Source organism: Lissotriton vulgaris, chromosome 3_1 (assembly GCF_964263255.1).
Source record: "Lissotriton vulgaris chromosome 3_1, aLisVul1.2, whole genome shotgun sequence".
NCBI lineage: Eukaryota > Metazoa > Chordata > Amphibia > Caudata > Salamandridae > Lissotriton > Lissotriton vulgaris.
In genome coordinates this window covers 1,995,426,791-1,995,450,527 of record NC_141689.1, presented here as the reverse complement: position 1 = coordinate 1,995,450,527, position 23,737 = coordinate 1,995,426,791, and positions in this window count along the sequence as shown.

The following is a 23,737-nucleotide window of genomic DNA, read 5'->3' as shown; positions in this document are numbered from 1 at the left end:
CTCCTTTGCTTCATTCTGCGCTTCACTTGCTTCTTTCTGCACCCCTCCTGCCTTATTCTGCACCCCTCTTCCCTCTTGTGCAACTCTCTTGCCTCTTTCTATACCTCTCTTCCCTATTTCTGCATCACTTTTGCCTCTTTCTGCTCCTCTGTTGCTTTTTCTGCAGATCTCTTGCCTGTTTCTACACCCCTCTTTTCTCTTTCTGCACCTGCCTTGCCTGTTTCTGCACCCCTGATCCCTCTTTTTGCACCCCAGTTCCTTCTTTTTGCACCTTGCCTGCCTGTTTCTGTACCTCGCTTACCTCTTTCTGTACCTCTGATTTCTCTTTCTGCACTTTTCTTGCCCCTTTCAGCACCCCTTTTAGCCCTTTCTGCACCCCTCTTGCTTCTTTCAGCACCTCTCTTGTTTGCTTCTGCACCTCACTTCTTTCAGCAATACTGTTGCTTTTTTCTGGAGATCTCTTGCCCCTTTCTGCACCTTACTTGCCTCCTTCAGCACTTCTGTTGCTTTTTGCTGCAGATCTCTTGCCTATTTCTGTGCCCCTCTTTTCTCTGTCTACATCTCTCTTACCTCTATCTGCACCCCTGTTATCTCTTTCTGTACCTTTTCTGTATGTTTCTGCATCTCTCTTGCCTTTTTCTCAACCTTTGTTGTCTCTTTCTACACTTCTCTTCCTCTTTCTGCACCCTTTGCGCCTCTTTCTGCACCACTGTTACTTCTTTCTGCACTAATCTTCCTTCTTTATGCACCCTTGGTGCCTCTTTCGGTATCTCTCACCTCTTTGTGCACCCCTCTTCCATCTTTGTGCAACTCTGTTGCTTATTTCTAAATCTCTGTAAGTTATTTCTGTACCTCTGTTGCTTCTTTCAGAAATTCACTAGCCTCTTTCTGTAGTTCTCTTCCTTCTTTCTGCACCCCTCCTGCCTCTTTCTGTACCTCTGTTGCCTCTTTGTGTACCTATCCTACCTCTTTCTGTACCCCTCTTGCCTCCTTGTGCACCTCTGTTGGTTCTTTCTGCACTGCTCTTGTTTGTTTCTGCACCCCACTTCCTCTTTCTGCACTTCTTTTTGTTCTTTCTGAACTTCTATTGCTTCTTTCAGCAATTCTCTTGCCTCTCTGCACTTCTCTTGCATATTTTTGCACCTCTTTTGTATCTTTCGGCACCTCTGTTGCCTCTTTCTGTACTTCACCAGCTTCTTTCTGGACTTCTCTTGCCTCTTTTGGCACCTCTGTTGCTTCTTTCTGTACCCCTCCTGCCTCTTTTTATACCCCTCTTCCATTTGTGCAACTCTCATGCCTCTATCTACATCTCTCTTCCCTCTTTCTGCACCACTCTTGCCTCTTTCTGTACCTCTGTTGCTTCTTTCTGCACTGCTCTTACTTCTTTCTGCTACCCTCTTGCCTCTTTCTGCACCCCTCTTTTCTCATTATTCATCCCTCTTCCCTCTTTCTGCATCCCTGTTCCCTCTTTCTGTACATTTCCTGCCTGTTTCTGCACCACTCTTGCCTCTTTCTGTACCTCTGTTGCTTTTTTCTGTACTTCTCTTGCTCTATATAAAAGATATTTAACATTTACAGAAACACACAGTCACTGGATAATGTCATCAATGATGTCATTTGAGATGTCATCAGTGATGTCATCAGTGGTCACTGACCATGTCATGAATGATGTAATATGTGACGTCATCAGCAGTGCATTGCTGAGGCGTGAGTTATAGTTAGCTCAACTAACTCTAATGGCCGAATTTCTCTGGTTTTGTATGAATGAAATGTCCAACTAACTATAACAATCCTGAAACCTATGCTTTTTTCAATGAATATATATGTATTCACTGAGAAAACCACAGGTTTCAGGAATGTTATAGTTAGTATTAGCATTTAAAAAACCTTAGAAATTCACTGAAAAAACACAGAACCTTATAGTTAGGCTGACATTTCACTCAAACAAAACCAGAGCTAACTATAACTCTATCACCCACAATGCACTGCTGATGGCGTCACATATTACATCATTGATGATGTCACATATTACCTCACTCATGACATGGTCGGTAACATCACTGATGACATCATCCAGGGAGAGTTTTTTAAAGTTTAAGAATGTTATATATATATAGGAATGAGTGGGTGTATGAGTGTCTGAATGGATGCTTTCGTGGGTGCGTGACTGTATAAGTGAGTGATTAAAAATGCCTTATCGAAGGCATGGGTGAATGACTAATCTGTGTGATTGTCTGTCCGTCAGTTGGTGTTTTAGTGTCTGCATTGGTTGGTGAGTACCTACATTAGTGTCTATATGGGTTAATGATTGGTTGTCTGAGTACCTGTATGGGACCCTGAGTGTCTGTGTTGGGTGTGTGACTTCCTGCATGGATGTGTGGTTCACTTGGTGTATGGATTCATGAGTGCATGTGCAAGGAGCTGTATGGGTGAGTGATTGTACGTATGGCTATGTTGATGAGTGCACGGATTCCTCAGTGGCATATGTGTGAGTAACCAAATATGTGAAAGGCCGTAGATGTGAATGTTGGAGTATATAAGTGACTATATGTGAGAGTGAGTGATTGTAAGAGTGGCTGTATGGATGAGTGTGTGCTTGTGTCAGTGATTGTATAAGAGTTTAAGTATGTGTTAGTATCTGTTTGAATAAGTGAGGTGGTGTGTGTATAACTATAGGTGAATAAATGGCAGTGTGATTGATTCTTTGGCTGACTGACTATGTGTGTGAGTATCTAGGGGGTGAGTGGGGGTGTTTGAGTGTCTGTATGGGTATATGAGTGGATATATCAGTGGCTGTATTGATGAGTGTCTGCGTGAATGAGTAACTAAATCTGTGAGTGTGTGGATGAATGTATAGACCTATGAATCAGTGAGCGTGTATATACTAACTGGTATTGGTGTGTCTATGGTTTTGAGAATAGTAGTCTGTATTTTAGAGTGGGTGTATGATAGGTTATATTAGGGTGTAAGGAGGTGCATCAGATATTAAGTGGATGATGTCATCAGTGATGTCAAGTCAAGTCAAATAACATTTTATTTGGCCAATAATGACCATAAAAGCACAACTGCACACCCCAAGTGATGTCATCAGCGATGTCATTTGAGATGTCATCAATGATGTAATCAATCAATCAATCTTTCAATCATTGGTAGAGTGCAATACTCACCTGTGAGGGTCTCAAGACACTGAGTGGGGGGGTGCTGCTACTGCTTAAACAGCCAGGTCTTGAGAAGTCTCCTGAAGGTCAGCTGGTCCTGGGTCTGTTCCAGGTGGATAGGGAGTGTGTTCCATATCTTGGCGGCGAGGTGGGAGAACAATCTGCCGCCGGAGGCCATTCAGTGGATTTTTTGGAATGGCGGTGAGGGCGAGGTCAGCAGAGCGAAGCTGGCAATTCGAGGTATAGAAGATGAGTCATTAGTTGAGGTATGTTGGTCCAGCGTTGTGGAGTGCTTTGTGAGCGTGCGTGAGGAGCTTAAAGGTGATCCTCTTGTTGATGGGGAGCCAGTGGAGGTCTCTCAGGTGGGCAGCGATGTGGCTGTGACGGCGATGTCGAGAATGAGGAGTGCGGAGGCATTCTGTATTCATTGAAGTCTTTCCTGTAGCTTGGCCGTGGTTCCTGTGTAGAGGGCGTTGCTGTAGTCCAGCCTGCTGCTGATGAGGACCTGGGTGACCATCCCTCTGGTTTCGGTGGGGATCCATCTGTTGATCTTGCAAAACATATGGAGGGTGTTGAAGCAGGAGGAGGAGGCGGCGTTCACTTGCTGGGACATTGATAGTGATGAGTCCATGATGAACCCTCGGTTGCAAGCATGGCCTGTGGGAGTCACGGCAGCTCCCAGCGTGGCCGGCCACCAGGAGTCGTCCCAGGCAGAGGGGATGGAGCCAAAGATGAGGACCTCCATCTTGTCAGAGTTCAGTTTCAGGTAACTGTTCCTCATCCATTCGGCGACAGCCTTCATTCCTTCGTGGAGGTTGGTTTTGGCAGTGGCGGGGTCCTTGGTGAGGAAGAGGATCTGCTGGGTGTTGGTGTATGAGACGATTTTGAGGTTGTGCAATCGGAAGATTTTGGTGAGTGGTGCCATGTAGATGTTCAAATGGGTCGGGCTGAGGGATGATCCTTGGGGTACGCTGCAAGTGATCTTGGTGGCTTCAGATCGGAATGGAGGGAGGTGAACTCTCTGGGTTCTGCTGGTGAAGAAGGAGGTGATCCAGTTTGGGGCTTTGTTGCAGATTCCAGCATGCTGGAGGCGTGTGCCTAGTGCATGGTGGCAGACAGTGTCAAAAGCAGCCGAGACTACTCAGAATTTTAGGCCTACCATATGTAAAAGAGCAATCCTAACCAAATCACTGTTGTAAGTCTGACCAAGTATGTGAAGGTATGCATTCGTGTGTCTCTGATTTTACCTAGTGACATGTCACATATGAATAAACATACAAATACTGGAATACCTGGGTTTCAAACTGGATACTCTGTTAATTTGTGTACAAAAAGATGTATGTATTTCTTTCTACTCAAAATACAGGACACATTTTTATACAATAGTATATTTGAGGGGCTCTATAACACCTATTTATGTAAGACATGTCTGCCTGTGCGACCGAATGACATAGCAGAACTGAGAACATTTAACCACCAATGGGAGACGCTAACCCGCTTTTTAAGCTACCGTCTTCAGATACATAACACATGTAATAATATATATACAAGTAGACATATACCTCAGTCATGAAAGCACGCAGACCTTTAAACTTGACAGCCTGCACTTCCCATTTGAGTACAGAAAGAGACAAGAGAAGTGCAAAAAAAAGAAGAGAGGTGCAGAAAGAGTAACAAATGTGCAGAAAGACGTAAGAGATGTGCAGAAAAGGCAAGAGAAGTGCAGAAAGAGGCAAGAGAGGTGCAGAACGAGGCAAAAGATGTGCAAAAAGAGGAAATAGAGGTGCAGAATGAGGCAAAAGAACTGCAGAAAGAGGGATGAGGGGTACAAAAAGAGGCAAGAGGGATACAGAAAGAAGCAATAGAGGTGTAGATAGAGGCAAACGGGTGCAGAAAGAGGCAAAGAGAAGTGCAGAATGAAGCAACAGAAATGCAGGTATAGGCAAGAGAAGTGGAGAAAGAGGGAAGAGAACTGCAAAAAGAGGCAAGAGAGGTGCAGAAAGAGTCAAGAGAGGTGAGAAAGAGGGAAGAGGGGTGCCTAAAGAGGCAAGCGGGGTGCCGAAAGAAGCAATAGAGGTGCAGAACAAAGCAATAAAGGTGCATAAAGAAGCATGAGAAGTGCAGAAAGAATCAACAGAGGTGCAGAAAGAGGCAAGACAGGTACAGAAAGAGGGAAGAGAAGTACAGAAAGAGGGGTACAGAGAGAGGCAAGAGGCGTATAGAAAGAACCAATAGAGGTGTGAAAAGAAGCAATAGAGGTGCAGAAAGAAGCAATGGAGGTGCCGAAAGAGGCAAGAGAACTACAGAGCGAGACAAGAGAGTTGCAGAAACAGGCAAAAGAGGTACAGAAAGAAGGAGCAGGGGTGCAGTCAGAGCAAGAGAGATGCAGAAAAAGGGAAGAAGGCTACAGAAAGAGGCAAGAGGGGTGCAGATATTTGCAAGAACAGTGCACAAAAAGGAATAGAAGTGCAGAAGAACCAACAGAGGTGTAGAAAGAGGCAAGAGGGGTTCAGAAAAAGCAAGAAAAGTACAGAAATAATCAACAGAGGTGCAGAAAGAGGCAAGAGAACTGCAGAAAGAGGGAAGAGGGGTACAGAAAGAGGCAAGAGGGGTATAGAAAAAAGCAGTAGAGGTGAAAAAAGTAGCAGTAGATGTGCATAAAAAAGCCACAGAATTGCAGTTAGAGACAATAGAAGTATAGAAAGAGGGCAGAGAACTTCAAAAAGAGTCAAGAGAGGTGAAAAAAGAGGGAAGAGCGGTGAAGAAAGAGGCTACACATGTGCAGAAGGAAGCAATAGAGGTGCAAAAAGAAGCAATAAAGAAGCAAGTAAAGTGCGGAAAGATGCAACAGAGGTGCAGAAAGAGGCAAGACAGGTGCAGAAAGAGGGAAGAGAAGTACCGAAAGAGGATAGAGGGGTGCAGAAAGAACCAAAAGAGATGCAGAAAGAACCAATAGAGGTGCAGAAAGTAGCCAGAGAAAAGCAGAAAGAAGCAACAGAAGTGCAGAAAGAGGCTAGAGGGGTGCAGAAAGAGGCAAGAGAGGTTCAGAAAGAGGCAAGAGAGGTGCAGAAACAGGCAACAATGGTGCAGAATGAGGGAAGAGGGGTGCAGAAAAAGGGATGAGGGGTGCTGAAAGAATCAAGTTAGGCGCAGAAAGAAGCAATAGAGGTGCAGAAAGAGGCAACAGGGGCGCAGAAAGAAGCAAGAGAGGTGCAAAAAGCATAGGAAGTGCAGAAAGAAGCAAGTGTGGTGGGAAAGAGGCAAGAGAAGTGCAGAAAGAGGGAATAGAGGTGCATAAAGAGGCAGTAGAGGTACAGAGAGGTACAGAAAGAGGGAAGATGGTGCAGAAAGAGGTAGGAGAAGTGCAGAAACAAGCAACAGAGGTGCAGAAATAGGCAAGAGAGGTGCAGAAGAAAGAAGCAAGAGAGGTGTTGAAATAAACAAGAGAGGTAAAGAAAGAAGGGAGGTGCAGAAAACAAAAAAAGATGTGCAGAAAGAGGCACAGTAAGTGCAGAAAGAGGCAAGAGAGGTGCAGAAAGAGCAAGAGTAGTTTGCTCACCATTAGTACAAATATAACACCCATATTTAGCAATCAGTAACAGGTGACCAGTCCAGGATTGCAAAGGGCCTTCCACCATGCTGTAACACTTGTTGCTTAATTTATAGTAACGTTTGAGTCGTTTGAGCTAGAAACAAGGTTTTTTTATTCAACTCTGCAGATTATGCAGCAGATGATGTATTATGTAGCAAATGCGGAAAATGTCTAATTATGCAAAAATTGGTGCAACTGAACAGTCGCATAATTCCATTTCAGCGCTTCTTTGTAAAAGGGGTATCTGACTTCCTGGAACTGCCTTCGACTGCAACCCTCTGCCTGGTCCCGCTAGAGATTTCTGACTTCCATTTAAGCAACTGAACGTAGAACTCTTCACCAAAGATTCAACCCAAGCCTATCCTGTGATGACGCTCTCTCTTCAGACACCTCCTGAAACATTGCCCCACTAAACTTTACCTTCTCAAAATATTTTTCTCAAGAATTTTTCGAAATTCAAAGGCAAGCACTGACCAGGCCCAATCCACCTGTTGGATACGAACCACGCTCAGTCGTGGGCTGCCATTTTTTCGACTTTGACCCAGTGTCGCACAACTGGATGTCTACTGTTGATGCTTTGATTTTTTAGGCATTAGCATTCTAAAAACTTTTTTTAAAAAAAATGAATTACTCCAATTCTACTGATTGGATTTTTGTTTTGGGGTCAAACAATTCATTAAATTGTGCTCTATATGTCTAAATTGGTTTTGGATTATTCTTGTGTTGTGTTTTCACTTTATTACCATTTGCGTGCTGCATAAATACTTCCACATTACCTCTAAGATAGACCTGACTGCTTTTTGTACCCAGCTACCCAGGGCTAAGCACTTATTAATTGATTGATGTTTTGTGGATCACCCCGGAAGGGATTGTGGCTGGTTCTTGACATGGCTCACAACCCAGTCACCCAACAACTTAATTTCTAACACTTGTGTTGAAGATCAGTAACAGAGGAGACTATAAAGTAAGAAAATTACAACTTGGCTTGTCAGCTAGACCAGCTCAGCTTGATGAAGAGTAAAGCCAATTCAAGTATTCAACAATCTTCAATGAATTTATGAGTGGTCAATCCAAATGCAATCAATTTCATTACATATTAGTTGCATTTTTTGTTTGTCATTCCAAAAACCTGACTGTATTGCATTATTCGTTTGTACCACAATTCAGCCGCTCTAGAAATTGCTCCATAAGTCTTAATATTTATTTGCAATGGAGCCTCTGTCACAATAGTCCTGGCTGAAGTGTGTGAAATTTACAATGACAGCATTATGCCTGTGAGTACTGCACATTTCGAACATTCCTGGATTTGAAACAAAAATACAAATTCTAGAAGTATGTTTGTAAGCCTGTGACTGTAACAGATCCAAGCAATACCCACATGCTTTTGCAGATAGATTTGTGGAAATATAGTTAATCTACATTTTCACAGAAGTCAATGTACCATCAATAATGATTTGAACTTTTAAACTTGTATTTTTGCTTACCCGTTATACTTTTTTCTGTGGCGAAACGTTTTACAATACATCCAACCAATTTTGATATCTACTGTGTCAAGGTCTGTAATGGGACTTTTATGGGCTCTGTGACTTATTCCACCCTTAGGATTTTTTGTGGCTCTGTGAAGCTTGACTGTTATAGGGGCTATATTATGTATTGGAGGGAGAGATAGAGTAGTACTGTCCACCCTTCCGTTCATTACCCCTTCCTTGCCTTCACAGAGCGGGGCCTCCTTCTTCCTGAGCTGGGTTCCAGGAGAGGTGAGGTACACTCCCTGTACTATTCAGGTGAGTAACATTAGTAAAATAAATTGGCTTAATTAGTAGAAGCCAGTGCCAGGTCTTTCCTGTTTTGATAGGACTTACGACAATTTATTTCTTGTTTCTTGTTAACAGATGTAAGAGACACCGTTTGGTACAGAGGAACACGATTTTGGACTATTTATGTATATCCTTTACAGATTGTCGTTACGTTCACTTTATATATGCAGTAGCTAATGCTTAGAACTCTGGCCCTGAAGAAAGCCATGGGATCTTGTCCCTACCGGCTGAAACATGTTGGCCTTGTAAATGCAGTTATATGTTTAGACTGCTTCCTCTGCATTGTTCTTGTTTGTTTGAGGGAAAGGACAAATTACATTAGAGTTTTTCGCCTATTGATCCTTTTACCCCTTGTTTTTAACTCACACATCTTTTGATTTTTGCACTGCACTCGATCCCATCTTTATCATTTGTTCATGGGTACCTTAGCAATTGATGGTGCGACCCAATTGAGTAAGGGCGACGGATGGGTCTCATTGATCAAGAGACATACCACCCCATTTTTGGATGACCAAATGAGAACACTTGATCTACATACCTATTTGATGGGAATCCAACACATCTCTGTACGGGTCTTACCAACAATCTCAGTAGGTCCTTCGACAGGTTTGTCCTGGCACACATTCTGATATAGAGACTTATATAGCTCTATTAGCGCCTAACTCACTTATGTAGGAGTTTTGCAGCAGCTCGGAGTACTTGAAGCTCCGTTATAGACCCCCGGTTCTTTTGTTGTTAGGATTACAGTTAGGGTGATACGAACTGGGCAGGTCTTCAAATTTCCCTCAGACCCTTCTTCAATTGTTTGTGTTTTACTGTAATGTGTACATCACAAGTTTGTGAATACTCCCAAAGCTTTGAGCACATGGGTGTTTTTCCACACTTTGACAGGAGACCTCCGCCCACCCCTCTGTGTACACAGGTTCTTGAGGTGATGTGATTCACTACACAATAATTTGCACTCACACAAATTTAGTCACAATTAAAATTCTCTAATGCAGACGTATCTTCTGTGTACATTTAATAACACAGACGTGCATTTGAAAATGTACGTATTTGTGCACTTGGGTGTGATTAAAATATTCAAATACCTCTGTGATTTAGGCCCATAACACAGGGTCACGACCCCTAGTTTTCGATGAAGTTGATGCTTCTGATTGCTTAAACAATAGGATATCTTTCGGTAAGGAGCTCTGTCCACAGGGAGCAAAAGTGAAAGGCTACAAACGCAAAGTCATAATATTTTCGATAAAAATGCACTGTATTTTTTTCTTTTTTCTGTTTACATGAAAAAGGTGTGGCTCTCAACAACGTTTTGCTATTCAAGAGCTAAATGAAATGAATGGCTGTTTTTGTGATGAATGCCCTTCTAGGATGTCAACACAATGTGTCTGACATTTGAAAGTCATGTAGCTTGCAAAATCAATCCTATTTCTCCCCGAAACTGCTGCTTTTCAATATCTGTTCTCTGTGCAAGGTCGTACTCTCCATGTACGTTGTGCTTCTGGTAGCATGGTGCCTGAAATTGTGTGTAGAATTAAGCTAAGGGTGGCGAAGATATCTGTCGGTGGAGAGCTACCAAGCAGTGTCTCGCAATATTCTGCTCTGATGAGCACTTAGTTCTCCGGCAGCGCCTGTCATTACCCAGCACTGCTGGGCACAGACTTGGACATTGGCCAGCACTGTGCGCTGCTGGGCACATTTCGAGCAGGACATACATATGTTATACACTGCTGAGTAAATCGGGTCTATAAAGTGCATTGCTCAGCTCCAGGACAATCATATGAAGCTCTGATGTGGGCCCGAGAAAAGGAGGAATGGCTTTGAAACAATGATAACCCTTGTGCGTCGAAAACAAAAAGTACCAAGTAAGAAAGTTTCGTGAGATGTCCAGCTCGGTGGTCGATGGCATTTTGCCGAGTCCCCAGTGTAGCACTTTCCTGTGACTGCTCGCGCACACATGGTCATAGGTCCTTCCCTGGAGGAGACTGCCTCCATTCTCCATTGTCTTCGGGACAACTGGAACGGTTGAATCCAAATGCCCAGCGGACCACGTTGACATTCATGGGTCAAGATGCGCATTCCAGTGCAAGCTGATGTTTCACGGGAGACAGTCTGAGCCAGAGTGACAACTCTTTTCAACCCGGGAAGAGATGATTTTCAACAAGTACAAGTTTATACAGACGACGAACAGCTCCATACACAGCCCCTAAACAAAAAAGAAGCATTTCATTTAATATGCCTTTTCACCTTTGTGCTTGTTTGCTGCTTTCTAAACCACTGTGCAGTCCCTGTTAATGTTTTCTTTGTGAGGCGGTTTATGTTTTTTCCTCGCCACACTGATGTCCTTTCATTGTGAACTGGAGCTTAGGGTGACCAACTGGCATGGCTGCAAATTCAGGACGGTCAGTGGAAAAATTCAGGACAAAGGATCAAAATTCAGGACGAAAATTCAGGACAAAAGGTCAACATTCAGGACAAAAATTTGGGAGAAAACATGTTTTATAGACATAGAGGAAATCGCACAATAATATATAAGTAAGGCACTTTCTGCAATCAAGATTTGTGCTAATGTAACAATAAACATTACATAGTAATTTTTTTATTTGTATGTTTAAATCTTACTTTTAAATGTACAGTGCAAACGCTGTTCTAGTCCCACGACATTAAGAAGCACTTCGCTAAATAGCTTTCTGTATTCATTTTTACTCAGAATTCTTTTACCTTGCATATTTATTAAGGGATATTATTTTCAGGCACATTAGAAACTGAACTGAATACTATTTTAAAAGTGGTTCTCACTTATACCCTTCGCAAATATCCACCTTGACCATGTGGTAAATGACCTATAGATTGTGGTTTTGCACAAATGATTGCTTTGCCTCCGACAGTTATTTTAATTTTATTTTCTGCAGTATGGCACCAAAAAGCAGAATGCCTTGCCCTAGTCTGACGCAGGAGTAGGCACACCACATGCTGTCACTACAAAAGGGCCCATTGTCATTCTATAAGTGCTAATCAGCTGCAGTCTCAGAATGACAATGGGTCACTCCACAGTCTGCGCGAGGTCCGGGAGGGGGTTGCTGCAAGCAGCCTTTTCAGATTAAAAGATAAGTACCACAGGCCCAGAATTGAAACTTTTAAACTCATGGGGCCTCTCACAGGGGAACAGCATACCTTCCTGAAGTTTCCCAATTTGATTTTCGTATGATGTCTGTAAGGCGTCCTGGAATTTGGGGGCCCCTAATTACGGATGCCTTACGGACATCATACTAAAATAGCGGATGGTCCGTGAATTTTACGGACGGTTGGTCACCCTAGAAGAGCTATTGCAACAGCGGCCTACTTGTGAGAGGCATGACGATTGCAATATAGAGTAATGGCGAAAGTTGCATCCAATAATTAACTGAGGTAGATAGATCCCAAGCATACCCACTTGGGGAGGCAGGATATATGAATATGGCCTGTGCATAAAGTGAAAAATAAATATCAGTCATTAATTAATAAGAGGAGAAGCACTGCGGTAGATAGAAATTCAAACATTTACATCGTACAGAGCTAAGGTGATACACTCTTGGCATGACAATTATGAAAAAAATCTTCATCTTCAAAATCGCGATTTAACATATGAGAGAGCACCACTTAACAATCTAACAACTCTACACACTTTAAAACCAGTGCGCTATGAAGATGGTAATAACTCAAACGGGTGTAGGATCACAGCGACAGGATGAACACTGTCATGCACAACTTTCAATATATTTCTAAATTAACTACAGTTCTCATTAAAATCAGTGAACAAACATTAAGTGACATTACATGCTGGGAACTGGTCTTAAACAGTGAGTGGAAAATGTGATGTTTCCCTGTAATCAAGGTTGGAAAAGGCGAAATGCTTTAATGCTGTCCACTTTGGTGAAATAAAAGACATGCATCTACTTTCAAGAAGGGCAGGTTCTTTATTTTTGCTATGCCGTGCATTACATTTCCCAGTTAATACAAAACGGCTGGTTCACCTGGACTTCGCACCCCCAACACTGTCCCAACAGTGCCTGAACCAAACCTGAACTGCCATCTGGGTCACATATTGTTGGAAGTTACCCTCTTTTGCGTTGTACGCCCAGATTTTTTGCCTTGACTATTTTTGTTTGCTCTAGAACTCTGAATCAATTACCGCTGCTGACTAAGTGGTAAAGTGCATGTGCTCCCACTTTCAACATGAGGAAATTGGCATACACCTAACTACTAGGAACACAGTGACCCGGGAGCTACACCATCGGCGCACACATCGCGTTTCAGATCGCACGAAATATAAAAAAGGATTAAGAGCTATTTTCTCTCCACCCTTCCCTCCGCTTCAATTTACCGACTTGGATGGTAGATTGGGGTTATCCGCTCCACTACTGGTCATTTAAAAAAGCTCCTGGGATTTCTGTCAGATTACACGTCTACGGCAGTGTCCGTCTCTACTTCCATATTCTCACTTGAACTGGTCAAGGGCACCACTGGGTCGGAAGTATCACCGGCAGAGCGACGTTCGGCGTATACGCAGTCATTTTTGAGCCCTGAAGATTCGGGCAAGCGATAAAACACGTGTCAGCTGGCTGCTGTTAAGTACATGAAAATTAAAGAACGGAAGACTACCTTTTGTATTTTGGAAATGACTGTTTTTCTGCAGCTTTACCTGTATTTCTTGTTGCGTGTCTAACTACCTATGTTTACTTGGATATCAGATGTGTGTGCATAGGGTTTGCGTTTCCTTGAATCCTTGTGTTTACCAGCTTGCTGGTTTAACCTATGAGTGGTTATTGGTTTTTTCCACTCACCTAGTTGCACCACCTAATTGTACTTTTGTGCATCTATTATTGGCAGTGCGCCCATTGCTCCGCTGACACTAAAAACCTTTCTGCAATAACTTTAGGCCTCTGGGCACTTTAGTACTGGTGTCCAGTGTAAAGTGTGCGTGCTCTCTGTATTACATATGGTAAAATTGGCCTGCTCTCCCATAGGAATGCATTGGGGATTCCCTGATAAGTGTTTCAGTGGTAATTCCTGATATGAGAGGAGCAGTGTGGTCAAGTTTAGTATATTTAGAATTGTAATAATAAATGATGCGCAAAGGTGTGCGCAGATTTATTATAACTATTTCAGAAATGCCACTTTTAGAAGTTGGCAGTTCTGTGTGCTATGTGTCTGCATGCCTGATGTGAATTGCATGTCTGGCTTTTGAGTCACAGGGGCTGAGAGGTATCTGTGGCTCCAGGAGGGACAGGGTGAGTCAGCAGGCTGAATGGGACTTCTGCATTGGGAGTAGTGGGAGGAGTAATCCCCTACCCCTAAATAGGTCTGTGCCTAGCCTGTACAATGTTGGCTCCGCCCCCTGGGCCTGCGGTGTGTCTGATCACTGAGGCCCCAACTGACAAAGGGGAAGAGGAGCCTGGTAAACAGAGTGCTCCAATTCCCCCTTAACCAGTTATGCTGGTTCCCCCAAGCCCTGCACTGCAGACAAATGAGAAAATTAGTATAAATGTAGGGACTGTGACCCCATGAATGGTGTGCTGTTACTGGACTTGTTGGGGGCTTGCTGCTGCTGGAGGCCCAAGAGGAGCCGCCACAGGGGTTCGCCTCCCTGCTGGAGGGCCCTGTGTGCTGGCCTCCCTGGACCAAGCTATGGCCCTGAAATATGAAGGACTTTTTGCGCCCCCTGAGTGCTATACTTTTATTGCTGGTGCCCCAGGGAGGTGGACTCAAGCCTTGCCAAAGAAAAAGGAGCACGAGGGCTACGCAGTGCTGATCTGCGATATAGCCAGAAGGAATCCCAACGTGGGGATTCCCCATAATTGAGGGTCGAGAAGCGGGAGCTCACCCCGCATACCTGCCTGAAAATGGAGTGGGAGCCCACCCCGCATTGGTACCTTTAAGGTGGGTGTCCACCCCGCATTGGTGATGCTATTTTGGCGAGCGTTTGCCCACCCAGCTCTTATGCTATTTTAAATGTGGCTGCCCACACCGCTTTGTGCTTGGATGGTAGCGGGAGCCCACCCTGCATTGAGGCCAAAGGATGTATGACGTTATAACGCATACCATTACAACTACCTACCATTACAACGCGACCATTACAACGCATACCATTACAACGCATAGCGCTTTGAGGTGCTGGATAGTGGTAAGTATAATTTACTATTCCAACTCCAGTCCCCGTGGACACTAGGGAAGGTGTTGGATAGTAAATTAAACTTATTCCCTATCCTAGAGCGCCCCCCAGCGCAATGCGTTGTAATGGTATGCGTTGTAAAAGTTGCGTTGTAATGGTAGGTAGTTGTAAAAGTTGCATTGTAACAGGTGTATACCAGGCCAAAGGGAAAGGACGCTGCCTAGAGGAATCGCCCGGCCGCTGCCAAGCTCAACCTGAAAGCCAGGCAAGCTGGCTGGTTGTGGGCGGGGCCTGCCACATGCCACCGGAAGTGAATGGGCTCCCGTGAGGTGAGGGAAGCCCCGCGCATGCCGCAGAGGATCCCCAGCGCATGTCCACAGCGAAGAGAGAGGAGTCCAGAGAAGACTTTGCCCCAGCAGAGAGCCCGGTGAGTGAGGCTGGCTGAGGGAGCAAGAACGAAGCACAGTGCCATTGGCAGCATTCCCTGACATTATGGACATTGGGCATTTGAGCCCTCTGAGAAGGCCAGTAGGCCAGGGGTTCAGTGCGAGTTTAGTTGGGCGCCAGGCCCTAATGTGATTTAAGTGCTAATATGCTAAATGTGATTTATGCACCCTGATTTATGCCTCTAATGTGATTTATGATTATGAGGTTATTTGAATACTGTATTCGTGATTAGGAGGTTATGTTCCAATATGTTTAGGCTTATGCGGTTGGCGCATTATGTATTTTACGCCTGATGTGATACTGATTGCATAATATGATTTATGTTGCAGTATATAATGCTGAGTACGGTATTTTGCCAGTCATTACTGGTTGTGTTCTACATTTATTATTTGTGCTTGTGATGGTTCTGACAGTCGCCCAATTGACGCTGTCTTTTAAATACATTTTTTATTGCAACTACACATGAGTCATTCAGCGATACCAGAGTTATCATTGCATAAAGGAACATAATCATTATAATACAAAACAGAATACATGATAGGTTTATATACCCTGAGGCATTGCAGGTAAGAAAAGATCATCCCAGTTGAGGATAAGTGAAGGGATTAAAGGAAGAAAGAAAAGACATAGAGGGCACAGGAGCAGGTTTCACCAGGAAAATAACCATCAGAGACCGAGAGGTCCCCAGATCCTTTCAAACCTCAATATTGCCTTCAGGCCCCTTAGTCTGGCTAAAGAAGATGCCATACCAAATATTTCGTTTAACAAAGCCCACCACTCAGCGATCAACGGGGGGTTAGGGGAAATCCAGGCATGTTCGATTGTAAGTTTGGCGCAGGACAGCATAATAGTAATAATAGCCTTATGTAGAGAGTTAATGATATTAATATCCAATAGGACTGAGGAAGCTGTAAGTGAAAAAAGGCAATTCAGTTTTTGATTAATTATCTTACCCAAAATACTCCAGAACTCTAATAGCATTGGGCATGAGTACAGCATGTGTACGAGGTCCACTGCTACCAGCGCGCACTTAGGGCATGTAGTTCGCTCATTATTATTTGATAAATTTACAGCCCATTTAGAGATTCTTTCAGGAGTGTGATAAAGCATACAAGTTGTTCTAAATTGTTGGAGTCTTAGACTAGATGAAGAAACGGCATTGTTGATATTGCACAATGAAATGTTAATCATCGCCGTTGTAATGTTACTGTTTAGCATTTTGCTCAATTTTTCTGCTATTTTATGACATTCGGTATTTTTATAGGTATTAAGGCATTTATAGCCAGCACTAATTAACCCCTTATTTTTATATAAAATGGAGAAGTGTGGCTCAGGGGTTAGAGGCGGCAGACCCGGAAGCTGAGATCGGTCCTGGACCAGGGTTCAATTCCCCGCCTCGGCGGGTCTTGGGCTAAAAATTCCACGGACTCGATAATTCTCGCTCCGGTGCCTTCTCGACTCACGGGTTCACACTCTGCGACTCTGGGCAATAGTTTGCTTAATCTCCACAATGGCCCCTCGCGGCGGGATGCCTGACTTTCACCTTGTGGATACCCGCTGGGGCTATCACACAGGGGAATATGAGGACGGGTTCCCTAAGCAAGCGCCGGGACACCCACTGCGGGTAGCTGTGCGCTATATAAGCTCAACTACATTTACATTTACATTTACATATATCCGAATCCGAAATATTAAAAAGTTTCATCTTTTGGATAAGGAAATCGTGTATCTGTATGTATTTGTATCTCATACAATCGGTGGCTTTATAAAGAAGTTTTAATGTGTCAAAGCTCAGAAATTCATGTGCTCCATATAAGTCTCCTAGTGTCCTTATACCGAGTGCTGACCAAGTGTTTATTGCACCAGTACTAAAAATTTCCGGAAGCCCCGGATTGCCCCACAGTAGTAATTTAGGATGGAAAAAAGAAGTGTGACAAAAGTCCAAGATATGAATTTTTTTTTAGGAGAAACCCTTTTATGAAGAGGGAGAGGTTTAATAAGGATTAACAAATTTACAATTTTACAAGGTAAATATATTTCAAATATTTATATCAGACAAGTTGAACCAATGAGAGTATGGAGACAAAAGGATTTTTTTGAGGTATATCTCTGAAATTTATTGTCTATTTGTACATGTATCATGGGTTAAAAACATCATATTTATTCATAAAAACACATTTCATAATTTAAAAACAATATTCACTTGGACAAAGAAAAATATGTCGACGCAGTGTTTCGGTGATATAGATCGTCACCTTCTTCAGGACAATTTTTCATTTAAAAAAGCACTCTGAATTTAATACAAAAGCATAAAGTACTTGTTATACACAATGAAATTTCATCATGGCTGTTTTTACAGAGATAAACATTTCTGAAGTTAACCAAATTATAGTCTCCACATTCCACGTGATATACCTCAAAAAAATCCTTTTGTCTCCACACTCTCATTGGTTCAACTTGATGTCTGATATAAATATTTGAAATATATTTACCTTGTAAAATTGTAAATTTGTTAATCCTTATACAACCTCAGATAAAATCCAGTGTTTACCCATTGTCTTTCACCAGGATCCCTCAGAGACTCCAGTCTCTTTACTAAAGAATATATGAAAAGGGAACCTTTGTATTTGTTTTGTAGTTTTAAAAGTCCAAGATATTCCGCCATATTTTAACTAAGTCCCTAGCGGTCTTAAACCTGACCCTTTTAAAGAAATTGGGATCGTTCACCCTCCAGAGAAACATATTTGAGTCCATGTCTAACATAAAAGTGAAAAAATAAAATTGCCAATTGACCCTGTCATGTGTATATAATCCCCTGTAAATATTGCCAAGTGCCAGTTACCACAGTGTAGATAGTGTGATTACTATTCTAAATTGTTTATGATAATACAAAGGCTATTTTTATATATAACCTTCTGTGGCATTCCTTTTGTGGCATGCCTAGTGTGTTGCTGCTGTGTGTGTGTTGCGCAAACGCTTTACGCATTGCCTCTAGGACTGCTCATTCCAAGCAACCAACGGGGTGAGCAGGGGCTGTCTTCAGCGTGTAACTTCCTTGCCCTGACTAGGGTAGTGGCTTCTGCCTGGCTTAGGTGCAAGCCCTAGCCAACCAGAAATCCCATTTCTAACACCAAGGCATGTAAATTAAATGCTGCTAGTGAGCCTGTTAACAACAACAAGATTGCCTAAGCCACACTTTCTTATTTAAATTTATATACTTTTTGCTTGACGGTCAAACAAGACTATTTCTGGGTTTGTACCAGTATTTGATTTATACCTTTTATTTTCAAAACGTTTTTTTTCTTTTTTCATTAAATTTTTCATGTGAAACGAAAAGGAAAACATAATTTCACTCTCTTATACAATATATACAAACATTTATACAAAACTTTTACAACCATCCATTTTAGATCCACATATTCATTACGACATATATTCAACAAACTACATCTAAATACACAATTTCACATTAAACAGGACTTTTAATCTCAATACAATACAAAATGAGTAAATCATTATCAGACTTATAAGACCAAATCCTTATAATCAATAGTAGCAATAGAATATTAATGACATATTTCATCAAAAAGCAAATTTCATTCAAGCTGTTTGAAGACAGAATGATGATTCCTTATTTTGCTCCTTAGATATGCCTGCTAGTGAGTCTGTGGCATGTATTGTACTGTCAAGTGCCCAAGTTAGGCCCAGTAGGAATTAGTATAATTTTTGCATGTACACAAATCTTTTTTCCTAAAATTGCGTTCTCTTTGCCACATTAACATTTAACACACATTTTGGATTTGTGACGCTTGGACTGGTTTAGTAGAAACACCAACCATGCTGACACAAAAACATTTTGTGAGAATACTATCACATTGCTTTGGCATTTGGTGCAAGGCCTCACACTGCGTAATACAAATATGTTTTATTATTACATCCATATGGTGACACAGCTATCTGTAGAACACAAACAATGGTTGCCTGATCACAATCGCTGATCTTGAGGGGTCCCTCCATGCAGAAGTTTTCACCTAGCAGCTGACTGACATCTCTGTGAGGGGTGTCCAGTTCATGGCGAAGATGGGGGACATACACACTTACCCATCAGGCAAAAGGGCTACATCATCCAGACAAGGGTTTTCTTGGCAGAATATACATTCACACCCTAGTCACATAGGTTAGGGTTTGCAACATAGGAGTATGCTAGACTATTAAAATCTTTTATATGTATCCATACATAACCTAGATGGTGGAACTCATTGTTTCATTAATTGTGTTGACACCTATTATAATTTTTCTCTGCTTCTGTCTATTAATCACTGCAGCCCATATTTACTATACAAGAATCAATACAGTTCAATAAATACTGAAAATGTCCCTTCATGTATTCTTTGTATATTTCTCTGAGCACAAGCAAGCAAGAATGACTGAGCCAAAGTTTGAAGTCTGTCACCACAGTTCCTAAATGAACGGAGTTGTTATGTTCATTTTTTGCCAGAACTGTTCGCTCCCTGTTCAGGTTTAGGTGGGCTAACAGTGGCACTGCAAACTTCATAGTCTAAGGGACAACATGTCATGTGGAGGTGCATGGAATCAGTCTGGCACCATCCTAAGCTTATGTTGTCCACAAACCTACAGTTCCTTCTGATTGGTGGAAACTACACGACAGTGCCACCTACTTAAGAAGCCTTTTGAACATGTCTAAGGCCTCCCATTGCAGCCTGCGTATGCAGTTTAAACTGCCATTTCAACCAGTAAAAATAAACATTTTGCCTGGCCTAAAGCTTCCTTTTAAATACATAACAGTTACCCCTAGGGTTGGCCCTTCACAGCCCAGAAGGCAGTTAGCTGTGTCTTTAAAAAGTTAGACTTGTACTTTTACCTTTAACTTTTCTTGATAGTTAAAATCTCTTATAAACACCTGAAGGAGTAGGGAGTGATAAACGTGTCTCTATTTAAGTGGTGGTGTGTGCAGTGTCTTAATACTGTCCTCACTCACACAGTTTTGTGACATGCTTCATCATAGGGCTGGTACAAAACACCCCTGCGCAGCCAAAGCCTGGGGTGGAGCAATAGGGTTGGGGAAGACAAACACAACACAGAAGAGAAACAAATAATGTCTAAAGTGACTGTGATCAACATAAGTGAAAATGCAGTGTAGACTGAAACCAGCTCGGAGGTGTCGCTTTGCCTATACTTTATTCCTGGACCCTATGGCCAGAACTGAAAACATTAAGGATGGTGGTGATTGGGAGAGGTTATGTGCTCCTTACACCCCTCCTTACTGCCAAATTGTTGACATGTTTTGACAGTGTGTTTGTGCCCCTCGTTCAGGGTCACTCCGGTCTTCTTCAGGACTCTACCGGTCCCAGAGTATATGTGTTTTACCCTCACCTCTTTCTCCGAGATGAAAGGGTGTCAGAACACTTGTTCTGGCCCCGAGGTATCCCCTAGACGATACCCCTAAACAATGTTAAAACTGGCGAGAGGCAAGTAGACACCCCCTGTAGTCACACTCACATCAAGGTGGGTGCTCCTCCTCTTGAATGCTCATCTGCTCTCTAAGTGAAGATTCACAAGATGCACAAACACAAGGCCAAAACATGTTGACGATTTGGCCGTAAGGAGGGGTGTAATGAGCACATAACATCTCTCAATCACCACCATCCTTCATGTTTTCAATCCTGGCCCGAGGGTCCAGAAAGAAAACATAGGCACAGCAACACCTCCAAGCTAGTTTTAGTCTACACTGCACTTTCACTTCCGGTGATCCCAGTCACTTTAGATGTTATTTGTTTCTCTTTTGTGATGGGTTTTTCGTCCCCTACCATATAGCTCCACCCCATGTGTTGGCTGCGCAACTGTGTGAGTGAGGGCAGTATTAAGACACATAGCAAGCGCTACCACTTAAATAGAGACACTTTTATCACTCCTTACTCCTTCAGGTATATAAAAGTATTGTCAGGGTAGGTTAGTCTGTTACCCTCATCCCTCCTCTTTTGTGTGAATTATTGAAAAACTCTTTCTTAATTTTTCACTATTGCAAAGCCTACCCTCTCTGTTAGATTTTGGGGGTCTCTAGTTGGCGCAGGTAGGTATTTATCACACATAGGGATGCTTGCCTCTAGTCAGGGTAAAGGGGATACACCCCTGCTCACCCCCTTGGTAGCTTGGCATGAGCAGACAGGCTTATCTCAGAGGCAGTGTTGAAAGCATTTGTGACCACATACAGTAACCCACTGACAACACTACAGATGGACACCACACTAGGTTTTATATCACAATACTGTTACTTTAAGATGGTAGTTTTAGCTTAGTTCAGTTCAGTTCTTAAGATTTGACACTTTGCATCAATGTACCTTACGATGCGTTGCGCTTCCACGACAAGCAATGTCGCTGCGATGGAAATGCGGCAAAGTTCCGGTGTAAAGAAATAAAGACGTGAAGATCTTCCAGATGCGGCACGCTTCTCCGAGGATGCGGGGAGTCTCGATTCGATGCGTAAGCTGCAGTTGCGACACCCTTGTTCCGCAATGCGACAGCAACAGCTTCAGCTGCGACTCTCTTCTCTGGCGTTGCGAGAAGCTTCCGCACGAGGCGACAACTACAATGGCGACATCTAAGATGCGACGGCAGCAACTCCGAAGGCGGCGCGCTTCTCCGGGGAATCGAGGTGCTTTTCTCGATGCGTTGCAATAGGACAGCTACAGAAACCGACATCCACAATGCGACAGCAGCAACAGCGACACGCTTCTCTCTCGTTGCGAGACTCTTCTCCTGATGCAGTGCAATATGACAGCTACAGCAGCGACACCCTCCCTTGGATTTGCAACGGCAACAGCAGCGTCGGAGACACACTTCCGCTTCGTTGCAAGACGCTTCTCTCGATGCGGTGCAATATGACAGCTACAGCGCCGACATTCACAATGCGACGGCAACGACGGCGACACGCTTCTTCCTCGGTGAGTCCCGCTTCCAGCTCCTTGAGACATGCAGCCCCTCAGAAGGCCCAAAACAGCAGCAGGCACTTCCACAAGGACTCTGTGGCGCTGGGGGTGAAGTCTGTTGTCCCTGAGACTTCAGCAGGAGGCAAGCTCTTTTCCAAGCCCTTGGAGATCCTTCACAAGTTGAAAGTAAAGCACACAAAGTTCTTTCTCCTCTCTTTGGCAGTAAGGCAACCACTGCAGGCCAATCCTCTAAGCAGCACTGCAGCTTAGGAATAGTCTCTCCTCAGTTTCTTAAGGTTCCTCTCCTCAGCAGAGTTTTCTTCTTGTTTGTCCAAAAGTGATCTAATTTCATGGGATCAGGGTCCCAATATTTATACCACAAAATCCTTTGTTCTCTGAGGGTAGAGGGGCCTTTGCCCAGTCCAAACCAGTTCTGAAGCACTCTGTTTACCAGACTTCTCCTTTCCTTTTACAGTACAGGGCAGAAACATCAGACTCCCCACAGGAGGTGGAGCCAGCATTGTGGAAGGCAAGTACAGCCCTGGAGCACCTTGTTGACAGGACTCCGTCTCTTCTTTCAGTGTGCAGGGCAGAGACATCAGCCGCAACTCAGGTGCAACTTCTCTCTTCCATCTAGATGCAGATCTCTCTATTCACCACTGTGCTGACTCATCCTGTCTCTTGGAATCCCCCAGCCTTGTCACTCACAAACTCCAGACAAGGAATACACAACCTAGCAGAGGCAGGCTTGAAAGGTTAGGCAAGAAAATACCTACTTTCTAAAAATTGTATTTTCAAACACAGAATGTTAAAACCAACTTCACTTAAAGATGCATTGTATTATCCTGCGTCCAGGCATACTAAACTTGAATATATACCATGTTCCCTGAGTCAGTTAGGATTGTAAAATGTAATAATTCTAACAGGCCATTCTGACCTATGGATAACGTAGCCTTGCAATAGTGAAAAACAAAAATGGCTGTAATTCACTATTAGGACATGACACACACACTAGGGCATGTCCTACCTTATAATTACAATGCACCCTGCCCTTGGGCCTACTATAGGGGTGACTGATATGAAGAAAAGGGAAGGTTTAGGGTCTGGCAAGTGGGTGCACTTGCCCAGTCAGTGTGACAGTACCAGACTGCGCACAGGCTCTGCAATAGCAGACCTTAGACACATTTTACAAGGCTGCTTCTGTGGGTGGCACAAGCAAGACTGCAAGCCCACCAGCAGCATTTGGATTTACACGCCCTGGGCACACTCAGTGCACTGTACTAGGGTCTGACAAGTAAACTAAATAGCCAAACAGGGAACCACTGATTAGTACATCAATTTACAATAGGGAGCACTTGCACTGTGGCACTGGACAGTAGTGGCACAGTGCCCAAAGCATCTAACACCAGCAAAAATACATGAGTCAACAGCAAAAATGGAAGAGAGACCAACGCCAATGGTGCCAGGTCTAGCACGTGTCCCCTCCAACTGAAATATGGGGAGAACTACCCTAACTCATGGGAGTTCTCCTCACTATGGCTGAAAAATCTGCACAGACCATCAGCGTTGGCATGTTCTGTACCATGGCGATGTTCCACTGTAAAGTCCATACCCTGTCGGGA